At 42.8% G+C, this 15,953-nt stretch overlaps 1 protein-coding gene across 1 annotated transcript in view; it reads left to right on the top strand.

Moving 5' to 3' along the window:
• LOC126273366 (uncharacterized) overlaps positions 1-15,953 on the top strand; it is an 809,762-nt gene that overhangs the window by 265,259 nt on the left and 528,550 nt on the right. The window lies entirely within an intron of this gene.

The raw sequence follows: 15,953 nt of genomic DNA, 5'->3' as shown, positions 1-15,953 counted from the left end.
TGCAAATTCATTTGGGTCACCTAATAACTTTACAAGACTGTAAATGACAGCATAATCTGCAAACAATTTAAGACGGCTCCTCAGATTGTCTCCTACATCCTTAATACAGATCAGGAAAAATAGAGGGGCTATAACACTTCCTTCGGGAAAGCCGGATATTACTTCTGTTTTAGTCTATGATTTTCCGTCTATTACTACGAACTGTGACATTTCCGACAGGAAATCACGAATGCAGTTGCACAAGTGAGACGATATTCCATAGTCAAACAGTTCGGTTAGAAGACGCTTGTTAGGAACGGTGTCGAACGCCTTCTGGAAATCTATAAATGTGGAATCAATTTCACATCCCCTGTCGATAGCACTCATTACTTGATGAGTACAAGGAGCTAGTTCTGTTTCACAAGAACGATATTTTCTGAGTTTGTGCTGACTGTGTGTCACCAAATCGTTTTCCTCGAGGTACTTCATAATGTTCGAATACAGTATATGTTCCAAAACCCTACAGCAAACCAACGTTAGTGATGTGGACCTGTAATTCAACAGATCCATGCCCAAGGCCGGATTCGAACCTGCGACAGTAGCGGTCATCGAGCCGTTCCAGACTGTAGCGTCTAGAACCGATCGGCCACTCCGGCCGACGAGCGGTCGGTTGTGTGTAATTGCTAAATATGGAGCTATTTTATCAGCAATCTTTATTAAGTGATTTAAGCTGCTTTGCGACACCGAGGATACTTACTTCTATGTATCTCATCTTGGCACTTGTTCTTGATTGGAATTCAGTAATATTTACTTCGTCTTCTTTGGTGTAATAGTTTCGTAAAACCGTGTTTACTAACTCTGCTGTAGTGGCACTGTCATCGGTGACGTCACTGTCGTTATCGCCCAGTGAAGGTATTGATTGCGTCGTGCCACTGTTCTTTATGTATGACCTAAATCTGTTTGTATTTTCTGCCAGATTTCGAGACAGACCTTCGTTATGGAAATTATTAAAAGCATCTCGCATTGAAGTAAGCTCTATATTTTGAACTTCTGTAAAACTTTGCTAGTCTTGGGGATTTTGCGTTCCTTTAAATTTGGCATGCTTTCTTTTTGTTGTTTCTGAAACAGCGATCTGACCCGTTTTGTGTACCATGGGGGATCAGTACAATCACTTATTAATTTATGGGGTATATATCTCTCAATTGCTGTTGATACTATCTCTTTGATATCATTCCACAACATTTTTACGCTTACATGACCATATCGGAAGGAATGAAGACTGTCTCTGCATATGGCGTTAACAACATTTTTATCAGCTTTTTTAAATAGATATACTTTTCGTTTCTATTTGATACTTGTAAGTGTTACAGCATTCAGCCTAACAGCAACTGCCTTATGGTCGTTAATCAGTGTATTCGTCACGATACTCACTATTTTTTCAGCCAGCTTCGATGAAAAGTTTGTAGCAATTAATAACAGTTAGTCTCTGAGATGGTGGCTTGTGATATTTTGTTCTGAATTGCCTCTGAACTGTGGTACCGAAGCACTTGAACGAGCCAGGAAAAACTGGCTGGATGAGTACTGTGAAACTAATCCAACAGTGACCCCCCCCCCCCCCACCCCACCCGCTTCCCATCCTCCACTGCCGCCAGTACGACTCCTTCAGAAGCAGAAGCATAGCATCAAATTTATAAGCAATCGAGCCAGAGGCTCAGAGTATTCAGTTGTGCCACCATTCCGTCTGCGTCTTCAACTGGAGAGAGTGACGGTTCGCTGAGGTTTAGAAAAAATTGCAACAAACACTTTGGTTGCGAAGATCTACTGGCTGCCTACCTGCTGATCAACTTGACAAGCTCTGTCCTGAGGCGCACCTCACCTACAGTATAGTAGCTGCTGGACTTACAAACATTACGGATGCGAGAGCTGGTTTGAGGCCAGCCTCTGCCCAAATAGGAATCGTAGCTGACTTACAGAAAGCTGTCTACACTCCAGTAGGGGAGCAGCGCCCTCGTGGCCACCTAGCCACTTACCGTCATTACCCACCATCCTGCTGTGTGCCCAAGGACATTTCTGTTCGGTATCGAACGTCTCTAGTTTACTGTCACACCCAGGTGCACAACATGGGACTATGAGGAAGAGCGTATTTCCATAGCCAGCTGAACTTCGGAGCCTCCGAGCAGTCGACGTCTATTCCTTCACCTGCTCGAGGGGCACATGGTACTTTGGACGCAGCGGTTTATGACTCAGGGCAATGGACCGCACAGACGCCGTCGGCTTTCACGCGCTCGACAACTGCACTGGCACAGGCGCTTGACGGTCTGAATGACGGCCATCACGCCCGACATTACTGCTAAAAAGAAAAACTTGTTAATGATAGCACTCTTTAACTGTGCTCCTGAACGTAAATCGACCCTCCCACACACCACTTCTCTCACCCATCCTGATGTGTAGCGTCCTTTTGTAGGTTGGATCAGTACAGTATGTATGAACACTATTGGCCATTAACATTCCTACACCAAGAAGATATGCAGCTGATAAACAGGTTTTCATTGGACACATATATTATACTAGAACTGACATGTAATTATATTTCCACGCAATTTGGGTGCATAGATCGTGAGAATTCAGTACCCAGAACAACCACCTCTGGCCGTAATAACGGCCTTGATACACCTGAGCATTGAGTCAAATAGATCTTAGATGGCATGTACAGGTATAGCTGCCCATGCAGCTTCAACACGATACCATAGTTCATCAAAAGTAGTAACTGGCGTATTGTGAAGAGGCATTTGTCGGCCACCATTGACCAGACGTTTTCAATTGGTGAGAGATCTGGACAATGTGCTAGCCAAGGAAGCAGACGAACATTTTCTGTATCTAGAAAGGCTCGTACGGGATCTGCAACATGCGGTCGTGCTTTATCCTGCTGAAACAAAGGGTTTCGCAGGAATCGAATAAAGGGTAGAGCCACGGGTCGTAACACATCTGAAATGTAACGTCCATTGTTCAAAGCACCGTCATTGCGAACAAGAGGTGACCGAGACGTGTAACCAGTAGCACCCCATACCATCACGCCTGGTGATACGCCAGTAAGACGATGACGAATACACGCTTCCAATGTGCGTTCACCGCGATGTCGCCAAACATGGATGCGACCATCATGATGCTGTAAACAGAACCTGGATTCATCCGAAAAAAATGACGTTTTGCCATTCGTGCACTCAGGTTCGTCGTTGAGTAAACCATCGCAGGCACTCCTGTCTGTGATGCAGCGTGAAGGGTAACCGCAGCCATGGTCTCCGAGCTGATAGTCCATGCTGATGCAAACGTCGTCGAACTGTTCGTGCAGATGATTGTCTTGCAAACGTCCCCATCTCTTGACTCAGGGATCGAGAAGTCGCTGCACGATCCGTTACAACCATGTGGATAAGATGCCTGTCATCTCGTCTGCTAATGATACGAGGCCGTTGTGATTCAGCACGGCATTCCGTATTACCCTCCCTAACCCACCGATTCCATATTCTGCTAACAGCCATTGGATCTCGAGCGACGCGAACAACAATGTCGCGATACGATAAACGGCAATCGCTACAGCCTACAATCCGACCTTTATGAAAGTCGGAAAAGTGGTGGTACGCATCTCTCCTCCTTATACGAGGCATTAAAACAACGTTTCACCAGGCAACGCCGGTCAACTGTTGTCTGTGTATGAGAAATCGGTCGGAAGATTTCCTCATGTCAGCACTTTGTAGGTGTCGCCACCGGCGCCAACCTTGTGTGAAAGCTCTGAAAAGCTAATCATTTGCATATCACAGCATGTTCTTCCTCTCGATTAAATTCAGTGTCTGTTGCACGTCATCTTCGTATGTAGCAATATTTAAGGCCAGTAGTGTATTTATACGTGTATATGTGAGTAAGTGTATGAGCAATTGATGTACATGTATGTACATGATAGCTATGGACATATATATGGAAATTTTGAGTGTAAGTTCAAAAATGGTTCAAATGGCTCTGACCACTATGGGACGTAACTTCTGAGGTCATCAGTCCCCTAGAACTAAGAAATACTTAAACCTAACTAACCTAAGGACATCACACACATCCCTGCCCGTGGCAGGATTCGAACCTGCGCATGAATATAAGTAACAGTATCTATGTTCATTTATGTGAAAATGTATATATTGGATGCGTCAGCGACTGGATCTGCTGAATCCTTTTGGCAAACTGTGTCCGCTCAGTCAATGTGTGGCCAATTGAGAAGCTACCTGAATGAGAAAAACGGCATGGGTCAAGGAAACTGATTGCACTGACTACATGCCCTTGTGCTCACGTAATTCAAATGGCTCTAACCACTATGAGACCAAACATCTGTCGTTATCAGTCCCTTAGACTTAGTGCTACTTAAACCCAACTAACATAAGGACATCACACACAACCATGCCCGAGGCAGGATTCGAACCTGCGACCGTAGCAACGGCGCGGTTCCAGACTGAAGCGCCTAGAACCGATCGGCCACAGCTGTCGCCTGCCCTTGTATAAACATTTTCGGTGAGGCCTAATAGCTGAGAATGCAATGGCTGCTGGCTAGTGCCGTTTTGCTTTCAATGCCTGTTCGGTGTTTGTTTGTATGTATACACATATGGTCGTGTATACAGTATACAGGGTGATCCACTGATATTGACCTTGCCAAATATCACACGAAATAACCATCGACGAACGAAGAAACTATAAAAAACTAAACTCATCTAGCTTGAAGAGGGATACAAGATGGCGCTATTGTTGGCCTGATAGATAGCGCTGCCATGGGTCAAACGGATATCAATTGCGTTTTTTTTTAAAATAGCAACCCCCATTTTTATTATATATTCGTGTAGTACGTAAAAAATATGAATGTTTTAGTTGGACCACTTTTTTCGCTTTATGATATATGGCGCTGTAATAGTCACAAACGTATAAGTATGTGGTATCATATAATATTCTGCCAGTGCGGACGGTATTTGCTTGCTGATACATTACCCTTCTTAAAATGAACAGTTTACAAATTGCGGAAAAGGTCGATATCGTGTTGATGTATGGCTATTGTGATCAAAATTCGCCAACGGGACTGTGCTATGCATACTGCTCGGTATCCTGGAGGGCATTATCCACGTGTCCGGGCCGTTCTCCGGATAGTTACGTTATTTAAGGAAATAGGAAGTGTTCAGCCACATGTGAAACGTCAACCAAGACCTGCAGCAAATGATGATACCCAAGTTGGTCTTTTAGCTGCTGTAGCTGCTAATCCGCACGTCAGTAGCAGACAAATTGCGCGAGAATCGGGAATCCCAAAAACGTCGATGTTTGGAATTCGACAACAACATCAATTGCACCCGTACCATATTTCTATGCACCAGGAATTGCATGGCGACGACTTTGAACGTCGTGTACACTGGGCACAAGAGAAAATACGGGACGATGACAGATTTTTTGCACGTCTTCTATTAAACGACGAAGCGTCAGTCACCAACAGCGGTAACATAAACCGGCATAATATACACTATTGGACAACGGAAAATCTACGATGGCTGCAACAAGTCGAACATTAGCGACCTTGGCGGGATAATGTATGGAGTGGCAATATGGGAGGAAGGATAATTGGCCCGCGTTTTAGGGATGGCAATCACAGTGGTGCAATGTATACTGATTTCCAACGTAATGGTTTTCTGGTGTTACTACAAGATGTTTCACTGCATGACAGAATGACGATGTACTTCCAACATGATGGATGTCCGGCTTACAGGTCGCGTGCGGTTGAAGCGGTATTGAATAGCATATTTCATGACAGGTGGATTGGTCGTCGAAACACCACACCATGGCCCGCACGTTCACAGGATCTGACGGCCTCGGATTTCTTTCTGTGGGGAAAGTTCAAGGATATTTGCTATCGGGATCCACCGACGCCGGCCAGTGTGGCTTCAGTCTGGGACCGCTTGACAGCTACGGTCGCAGGTTCGAATCCTGCCTCGGGCATGGATGTGTGTGATGTCTTTAGGTTATTTAGGTTTAAGTAGTTGTAAGTTCTAGCGGACTGATGACCTCAAATGTTAAGTCCCATAGTGCTCTGAGCCATTTGAACCATTTGAACAGTTCCATCAGAGGCCATTAGATCCGTGAAATCAATCATGTCGACGTATCACTGCTACACTACAATAACAAGTTCGCACATTCAACTTCCGTACTAAGCCACGACTGGCTTTACACTATTGCAAGTTTCAATATCAGAGAACGAGTGAACGAGTAGGAAGCTACCGCTGCTTGTTTTTACCCACATAGTCCTCTCCTGCCAAAACGTATTTATGTGTAACGGCTACATCTCTAATCACGTTAGTAACAAAAGGCAAAAGTAACAAATACTTTGTAATGAGTAGGTGACTGGACAATATCGAATACATATGGTACAAAATTGAGTTGTTACTTTCTCAACTGTACACCAGATTGCCCATAAGTCCTTGCATTGGGTTTATAAGTTTGCAGCGGGAGCCCAGCTGGTTTCCTCTGGCACGGATGAAATCTCAACCCCGGTCTCCTCTCCGATACGAAAGATATCCAGAAGCGCCGCAGCGGGATCCGCGCACTGCGTTGCTGATACCGCCGCTGTTTACCCGCCGTCTTCCGATACCCTTGTGTTCGCTGAACGTTTCCTTTGAGGAGGCAGCAATAACATAGCGGATCCACCTGCAGGCTTCCAAAGATAGGCGCTCGCCCTGGTGGTGAACGCCTGCGGCAGATGTGCCTTTCTGTGTGTTAAGGGCAAAGGACCACAACTCGCGCCTTATCGCTCTAAGGATAAACACAAAACTGTGCGTTAAATGTGCGTACGTTTCTCGGACTGAGTCGTGAAACAGTGTTTTGCTGAAAATTCCAGGAACGCTAATCCTGTGCACAGACTTAGGACTCCAGTAGGGAATTTCTCTTTCGCAGGCAGTGCTAGTGACGTCCTCTCTCCGCCGCTTGCTGCTGTTGTTGACGCCGTGGAGCTGTTACTGCTACAGCTCGGTAGGTGGAGTAGAGACACGATGCGCGATGATGGATATCTCCGTCGGTAAACGAGAGACGAGATCTGAAAAAGCTCTTAAGAAATAGTTCCTCGCTTAATGATTAAAGTTTGATTGCGAGTCCGCACAGTTTCCTTACTAATGTGAGCTGCGCACTCTGATTGTCTCTTATTGTTTGAAGTTGAATTATTATGTGCCCAGTTAACACTTTAGTGCAGTAATTGATGAATCTTCCCTAATGACCATCGTCCACATCACCAAAAGCGAGGAAAAAGTTCAATTGCAGATCGTATTCATCGTTGTTTGTTCTATATGACGCGAGATCCACAGACATTCTTTAACAATGTCTTAATTACCGTACGTCGTAATATTACGTATGTGCAAATCTTTTTTGTCACAAATAACAGTCCACGAATTCACTTCCAATTTAGATAGTCACTGTTCATTAACTTTTCATGAGAAATTACCAAACATTAATTGAATGATGGAGGCGACACGTCGAATTTCCAATTTTGATGAACAATTTATTTGTTCCTTTTCGCTAAATACTTTATAAACATCACGCCACAGGCACGCTCGTTTAAATGGCACTGGCAGTTCTGTTAGTTTCAAGTATAGTGACAATTACGACAGCTTTAACCCTCGGCGTAATTGTATCTTCTTCACGTATTCGTGTCAATGTCTTCTACTGCAGACTAAACGTGTATTATAGTCTTTTGAAACTTTGTCCCTTCCATTCTATAAGTTCACTTATATGAATGTTGAGTCCATTATTGCTTACTTCCATTAATAAAGTCCAACAACTCGGTATACACAGTCAGCATACTATCTCGGTTCAGGTCTCTACTCTGAATATCAGTTCACAAAATCCGTGCGTCTACGTCACGCAGCAACGACTCTTGAAAGTAAAACAATCTCGTCGCGCTCCGTTCGCTCAACTATGGCAATTGCTGCTCTCATATGACTTGATAGCACGATAGCTTGCAAGCGACTTACCTTTTATGTGAATGAGTATTGTATACTCATTCAATTTCTGCGTTGCGTTTACAACTCTCTTCCACATAAAAGTTATCTCTGATTGACATTTCTCTGGACTTTACTTTCATGGTATTAATTTGCAATTATTACTTAGATGTTTGGCAAATAACTAAAGATGACCTTTCTATCTTCTTCCTTTCTACCAAAACACACCCTATAATGCTTTAATGTTGGTGTTCATGAACACTTTCTGGTGTTATATCATCGGCAATGTTGTCGCCTGTCAGGATAACTTTTCCCTACTTTTCATCATGATGGTCTTTCCTAAATGGGTTTTGGGATTCATTAGGGTAATACACTAGTAAGGACAGAAATACCCGGTCATTATAGTCGGCCTGCCTTCACAGCTTTATTTCTGTTGGTACCACTAGGCTTGGCAGTGTTTATGGCACTTCTCCGCACGATATCATTTCTTGTAGGATTACAGGCGAGTAAGGTATGCAGGAGAGGTTGTGTGAAGTTTTGAAAATAGGAGAAATATATTGACAGGACTGCAGTTGTCAGGACGTGTAATGTGTCTTCCCTAAACGGCTCTATTGGTATGACCATTAGGCACTAAAAACAAGAGCTGGGATCATATTTCCTCTCTGACACACAGTTTTAATCAGCTAAGAATTGAGAAACAGTGTACGTCATCAGCAGTATTGAAACATAGATATAAATGCTATACGAAAAACTGTTACACTACACATTCTCTCCATAATTATCAATGTCATTTAACTAGCGGCACGCAATCAACAAAATTCTTACCCATATGTTCCAAAACGCTGCGCATGCAAAAGGGATTTATACCTCGGGATCTATTGGTGACAAAGTGACAAACATTTTGGAGAGCCCTTAGCCTAGTGGCAGCTCATATACACAACCGAAGGATCCTCTTTGCCGGCCGGAGTGGCCGAGTGGTTCTAGGCGCTACAGTCTGGAACCGAGCGACCGCTACGGTCGCAGGTTCGAATCCTGCCTCGGGCATGGATGTGTGTGATGTCCTTAGGTTAGTTAGGTTTAATTAGTTCTAAGATCTAGGCGACTGATGACCTCGGAAGTTATGTCATATAGTGCTCAGAGCCATTTGAAGGATCCTCTTAGTGTCACTATCCTACACTACAGTGCCGAGAGTACCATTATTACGCACTTCTTTCAACTCAGGAAAATTGTCCAAATTTATTGGTTCTTATGCATTAATATGGGTGTTAGAGGGCTTATGGACGCAGTATTAGTGTATGAGCTGTTACTCACAAAACCTGTAAAAAGCTTTCTTACCTTTTTTCGGATCACATTCTAGCCGCGGATTCAAAGACATTTATGGACAGCAAACTACGGAAATCGATTCGATGTATTTATACGATCCTGATCTTTAAAAATCTCAACTTTTATTCTATTTTATCCGTTTCTGAGATACATAGTTTCGAATTTATACTACTTTTACGCGTAACATAAGCAGGTATAATTCAATGCGAGGCGAAAATCCTTTATAAAGTGACGTATTACCGAGAAAGAGTCTCCTTTATCACCAGAAAGGTTCTGGGAACCACAGGGTGTTGTTTTGAAGCGCATGCAAAATTTTTGCACACGTAGAATTCGATCGCGATGTAAAATTTGTTTTCCTTCAGTTTCACGTAGGTAAACTACCAAAATTTTAATTATTTATGAAGTTCTTTTCATATGAGTGAAATGCTGTGGCAGAGAAAATAACTGAATCAGTGGGGTAAGATACCTATGGGAGCACTAAAAAAGCGAGTGTGCCCGAGTTTAAAAGACACAGTGAAAATCATAGTGCCAGCTGCTTCATTCTACCTTCCTCAGCGCCTTTAAGAATTTTCTCAATAATTTTGGAATGCCAACATATCCGCATTTTTTATGTTGAGAGAGGAGACAGTGGCAGTGAGAAAGAGATGAAAAAGCAATAAATACTGAAAGATAGTACACAGTGGTTGTGGTAATAGAAAGAGCGAAGGAGACAATGACAGTGTGAGAGAAAGATAGGGACACAGTGTCAGTGAATCATAACTGACAGTGACAGAACAGTGCTAGAAAAAGGGTGAATGGGTTGGAGGATAAAGAGAAAAAGAAAATGGAAGTGGGTGAGTGCCAGTGAAATGAGAAACAGAGTACATGACAATGTCAATGAAGAAAAGAGAGAAACAATGAGTAACAGTGACAGTGAGAGGAGACAGCAACAGTAGCAAGGAATTAATGAGATAGTAGCAGTAACAGAGAGTAAATTGGAAATGGTGATAGTGAGAGGAAGTTGGGCAGATGGAAGGTGACTGTGGCTGAGAGACAGGAGATAGTGACAGATAGATGCAAAGAGATAATGAGATGAGCTGAATGAGTGAATGAGAGTGAGAAAGTGGGACTGGATTGATATGAGTGCCTTAGAGCGTTGACCTAGTGGGTGTGAGTGAGTGAGTTACACTTAAGGCAGGTTGTGGGAATGAGATGTGGGCTGCATGCCTAACAGAGAACGATTGTGTTGGCATTCTGAAATTTTTCGGAATTTTTTTAAAGGTGGTGAGGAAGGTAGAATGGGGCAGCTGGTACCATACTTTTCAGTGAGAGTCTTTTGAATGGGAGCATTTACACCTTTCTCCATGGTACTTAAATATCCATTTAAAAAAAAAATAAAACCTCTGGAGGTCGCTAAGGCCCAACAGAAAAGACGCGGGAATTTGATTTATGTTCTGTACTACACGTCACTTACAGGGCGGTTGTCGGTCTGCTGACGGCGTGGCTGAATGTGAGGTGGAGTCGACTGGCAACATTTGGAGACAGAGGGCGGAGGGCGTCTCCGTCTCTATTATTGACTTTCAAAGTCAAGTGTCCCCTTTGCTGTCTCGTAGTCACGTTCTCCACCCAGACACCTCTCTCCAAATATCCCACAGAGATCTCTCTATATGTTTGACCATGCACACCGTTGGCCAACAAATGTTCTTCTTCTAGCCAGTCAAATTATCTTTAACACTTTTGTTGACAGTTGCGTACTACTATCAATTCACACAGCAGGAAGGCTACTCACACTCCGCCAAACAGTTACTCCCAGAAGGCATTCCGTCCCTTGGAAAGCTGCGTCTCGTTCTTTAAGTATTGACATTCCGCGACCTGTAGACGCGTCAATCTGTTATCTCGGCTTCCGGAAAGTGCCTTTACATCTGCAGACATCTGCCATTATTTATATGACAAAGTTGTCGGACTGTCACAGGATATGCATGAAGGTTTTGATTTCGGTGATGTTCAGAGACAAACTTGAAACTGTCTTGGAGTAAATACAGTTTTGGAGACGTCGCTGAACATTCAATTACATTAATGCACAACTGGCATATGTGTGTTAATGAATGCCCACCATGCTCAAAACAACTAGGTGTGACATGAATAACGGCTGCAGCTTCAGGTCTTACGGAATGTCAGTCAGTATCTTGACCAAAAAATACTCTCATTCCGCAACAAAAACAAAATTAATAGGTCAGCAAGATGTCAAAAGCAATATACTTACTAACTTTCTCCTGTGTCCTGTTACACACATCTCCTCCAATCCCTTTGTGTATCTACCTCTTCCTCCCCCATTTCTCTGTCCACCACCCACATCTGTTTTATTTCCTCACCACCCTCCCCTTTTCGCTCTCACTCTCCCCTCTCTATCTGTCCACCTCCCACACCCCCTCTCTCTATTTCTTCTGGCCATCTCTTTTCGTCCTTCCAGTCCTCCTCCTCTGTTGGCCAATCATTTCCTCCCTCTCTCTCACTGTACATATCTGACCCCCATTTCTATGCTCAGTCATGATGCCTATCTAAATGTAAAGCCGTTGCGAAACAAACCGATGAAGGATGGAGATACTACAACCACAATGTGCGTGACAGGCAGGGTGTCCTATATATCAGGTGGTTGATATTTTTTTTACCCAACATATAGGGTGCCTGCAAATAACAATAGTAAGATAGGCCAATACTACCCCAAGATAATTCACCTATTGTGCACAGCAGCCCACATATCAGGCGCTGGAGAACTGTTCTTTGCTTCTGACAGATAGGCTACCCTGCAAAGGAGGTCAATAAGGCATGCTGATCTTTTCCTACACAACATGCTTGTCATGTAGGGCAGCCTATATGGCAGGGGCTGAGGAAACATGTTTTCACAGTGACCTTCTCTCCTAGGAGGTTATAAACTTAGCAGTGCTGACACTCATGACATTTGTTGTTTGTGTGCCAGATTTAGTTAAAACCAATGTAGGGGTTAGGGGGTTTTGAATGAGATCCCAGACATGCAACATTATATTAGAGTGTCGATTATCCGAAGTAATTGGACGACATGGGTGTTCGGAAAACTGATTTGTTCGGATAATCGAACTGTACATGTTTATTTGCCAAAAAGAAGTACTGTACAGTAAATTTATTCATAAAAACAGTCATCACTTTTAGTGATACAAAGTAATATTCAGTGGCAACTTCAGTAGGAATATATAGTATGTGGCACAGTTATTAAACAAAAATATATACATATTACATGTCGAATGGCCACGCTCAACTGTGACTCCTACAGTGTTGGAACATGTGGATCTTTCATTCGAGATGATCGATGTCTCTGCTTGTAGTGCTGACAAATTTTTCCACCAGTTAGGGTGTTCCAAGATATGTATCTGCTGGGTACCTTTCTGCCTAACAGAAGACCTTAAAGAGCAACAATGAAATTGCGTCTCAACTACGTGTTTGATATGACAATTTTTTGTCGAACGTCGTGACAGACTATAAAACGTGGTTTAACCACATCGAACTAGGAACATAACTTTAATACATGAACTGGCACCACGCCACCTCTCCTCCAAAAAAGCTCAAAGTTGGACTCTCAGCTGGTAAGGTCATGACGATGGTCTTCTGGAATTGTGAAGAGGTTATTCTGGTTGATGTTCTTCCTGACTGTGCGACGATCAACTTCGAAGTGTGTTGTGTTACCTTCAGCGAATGGAAGGAACAACTTCAACGTTATCGGCGCCACAAAAATGCAAACGATCTCCACGACAATGCAGGGTTTCACTCAAGTTTTATTACCACAGAGGATGTAATAAAACTTTAATGGAAAGTTCTTCCTTATCCACACTATCTCCGGGCTCTCGCTCCTTTCGACTTCCATCTGTTTAAGCCAATGAAGGATGCATTCCGTTGAAAGCCAGACGTGGATGATTGGGAGATTACTGATGCGGCAGGACGTCTTCTTCGACGTCGTCCAGTGGGTTCGTACCATGCTCTCCCCGTGAGGTGACGAATAGTCGTCATATGAAGCTGAAGTTATGTTGAGTAACTGAATTTTTTAGCGAAAAGAGAAAAGAATGTGGAAAAATATCGTGTATTTATATCCTGAATAAAACCAACCTACTGTCAAAAAAATGTTTTACGTTACTATTTGAACGCCCGTCGTTTGTGTGTGTGTGTGTGTGTGTGTGTGTATGTGTGTGTGTGTGTGTGTGTGTGTAAATAGGTGGTTCTTAAATAGTTTGGGATTCATCATCCTGTCAACATGGGAGTTGTTAAAAAAGGAGCGCTTCCTTAATTGGTCGGGAATGAGTTCGGTAATCTCACACATTCTTCTTTTCGAAAGAATGGCTTGAAATGTCCAATGGAAATTGCTGGAAATCTGTATCGTGTTTGTCGGTCTGGTATCTGAATCTTTTTCCCTGAAAAGAATTTGTTTCTCAACTTTTTACTGAGTTTCTGTATTTCAATGTGTTTTGCTGGAGGAAATGATGATCTGCTGCCTAACTGAAAATACTGATGATTTAAATTTCCTATATCTTTTAAAAAAATAAAGCTACCCAGTTGATATTTACGGCATTTATCATTTTAATGATGCCTTTTTATACGAAATGTCGATCATAAAGGTCGACCACACCTTTCAGATTTTAGCATTCAGGTCTTTGTTACAACATTTATTTTTACTTTAACTATTATAGATATGATCAGTATTCAAGTTTTATTGGGATCACCATGAAAATTTAAGAAAGATGGTACATTAAAATTACTGTCGCTTCATTCCCCGAGTTACTACAGAATGAAATAGTTTTCATAAATGCTTCCCTTATGGCCGATCTTAGGTACGACATATTTAACACTGCTACGCCTCCCAGGGCACAAACAGCTACTATGGGGTTTCCTTGTGACGCAGGTTCCCGTCTGTCACACTCACACACTACAGTGCTTAGGCTGATCAGCCTGGCCTCATTCATCACAATAGACCCCTGTGAACTTCCCCATCTCGTGGCGAATCTGTGCTCTTTGTGGCACACCGTCCTGGGCGACAGGATCCGTTTCACAATTCCTGGAAGGCTGTCTCTTTCGCCATACACTTAAATGAGAGCAAAATGCTAGATAACCTACAAAAGCGAGTTGGTAACGTGACCACGTTTACTAGTAATTGGTTTTACAGTGCTACGCACAAATGGCAAAATAAATTTCTCGTTTTCTCACTGACAGGATCTCTTGAACATCATGCAGTACGGCCTCTTCCAGTTTGCCTGTGCGGCGTCTCCTTTGAAGACCACAATCAAGCCTGCTAACGGTGAAGGTACCCTTTCCGAAAGCAGTAGCGTAATTGTGGCAAAAACGGTATGCGTTGGACGTTGCGGAGAACCATCTTGGGAAAGGCGACGAGCAGCTCTTCTGTTACCACGAGCTTCGCCATTTAGAAGGATTATGTCGGTGTATTCTGCAAACGTATATTCAGTCATGGTCTCCTAACACTCAAAGGCTCCTGAGCGAGGTTCGAACCAGGTCTGAGAGATGGGATATACGTTAAATAAAGGGAGCCGATCCGACGTAACCACCCCCAACAATGACTACTCCGTTGCATACCTACCTACCAAACATATGTTGAAACGCCTCTAGTGTGAAAACAGTACATTTTCGGACATAGTTTCCTATTGAAAATATTACGTACTCACTCTCTTCTACAAGTCCTAGAAGTTTGTAACGGGAATTCTCGAATACCCTGCGAACTCACTCAAACTGCATTCGGTAGCACTTGGTAATCGAAGTCGGAATTACCTGTTATAATTTCCCGTTGCTGTGTGTTAATGTAAACATAATGGGAAGAAGTAGTAGATTGTTCTCTCACAGTGTATGAGGGCAAAGATACCCTTCCTGAATATTTTTTTCAGTGTGCACCTTCATGTTTTGAAGCTGTCCGAATGTTTCTGCTATAATCCAGCGATACTGACGAGATAAATGATATCTGGAGTCCTTGTTACTATATGACAGTGTGTTTCAATTTTTTTTCTGAAATAGTTTCTTCCCATTCGAATTTCAATGTGATTATCACTCACAAAATTTAATTACCGTGCTAGCAAGAAATAACTTTTTCACTACAACAATCGCGATTTTGTTTACACAATAGCTATGAAATTTACATTAAGGAAATGGAAATCGCCAGAGTGTAGAACTATGGATGTTAGAGCTTACGCAGCCGATGTTTCTATGAAAACAGTACACTGTGAAGATACCGTTACACCAATAGCTTATGTAATACGCGAAATGCAGTTTTTCATTCCTTTACGCCTAATTTAAATCAGATGTTGAGTCTGCCGTCTTGTGAATCACGAAAATGTGTATTTCATCTCTTAATTTGACGGATATTCGTTACAGTTTCCTCACCTTGGTTATTAACCAAAATTATATTACCTTAGTATGTTCGACTGTATAATAAATTCATCCAGGGCCAGTATGTCTGTGCCATTATTTATCTGAAGAGTGTGACAATTTTCAGGCTACTCGCAGGATTAGAGAAATTGCGGCACTGACTTTTACAATACCTCTTTACTTCATAGAGTTGCTGCTATATATGGGTTAATTTCCCTTATTAGCATGGTGGCTTATTTATGTGATTACTTTCACGGTGCTCCCAAATATGACGACGTTGAA

The sequence above is a fragment of the Schistocerca gregaria genome, chromosome 5, assembly GCF_023897955.1.
Source record: "Schistocerca gregaria isolate iqSchGreg1 chromosome 5, iqSchGreg1.2, whole genome shotgun sequence".
NCBI classification, from domain to species: domain Eukaryota; kingdom Metazoa; phylum Arthropoda; class Insecta; order Orthoptera; family Acrididae; genus Schistocerca; species Schistocerca gregaria.
Note: the sequence above shows the minus strand (reverse complement) of the source record. Positions and strands in the feature narration are given on the sequence as shown.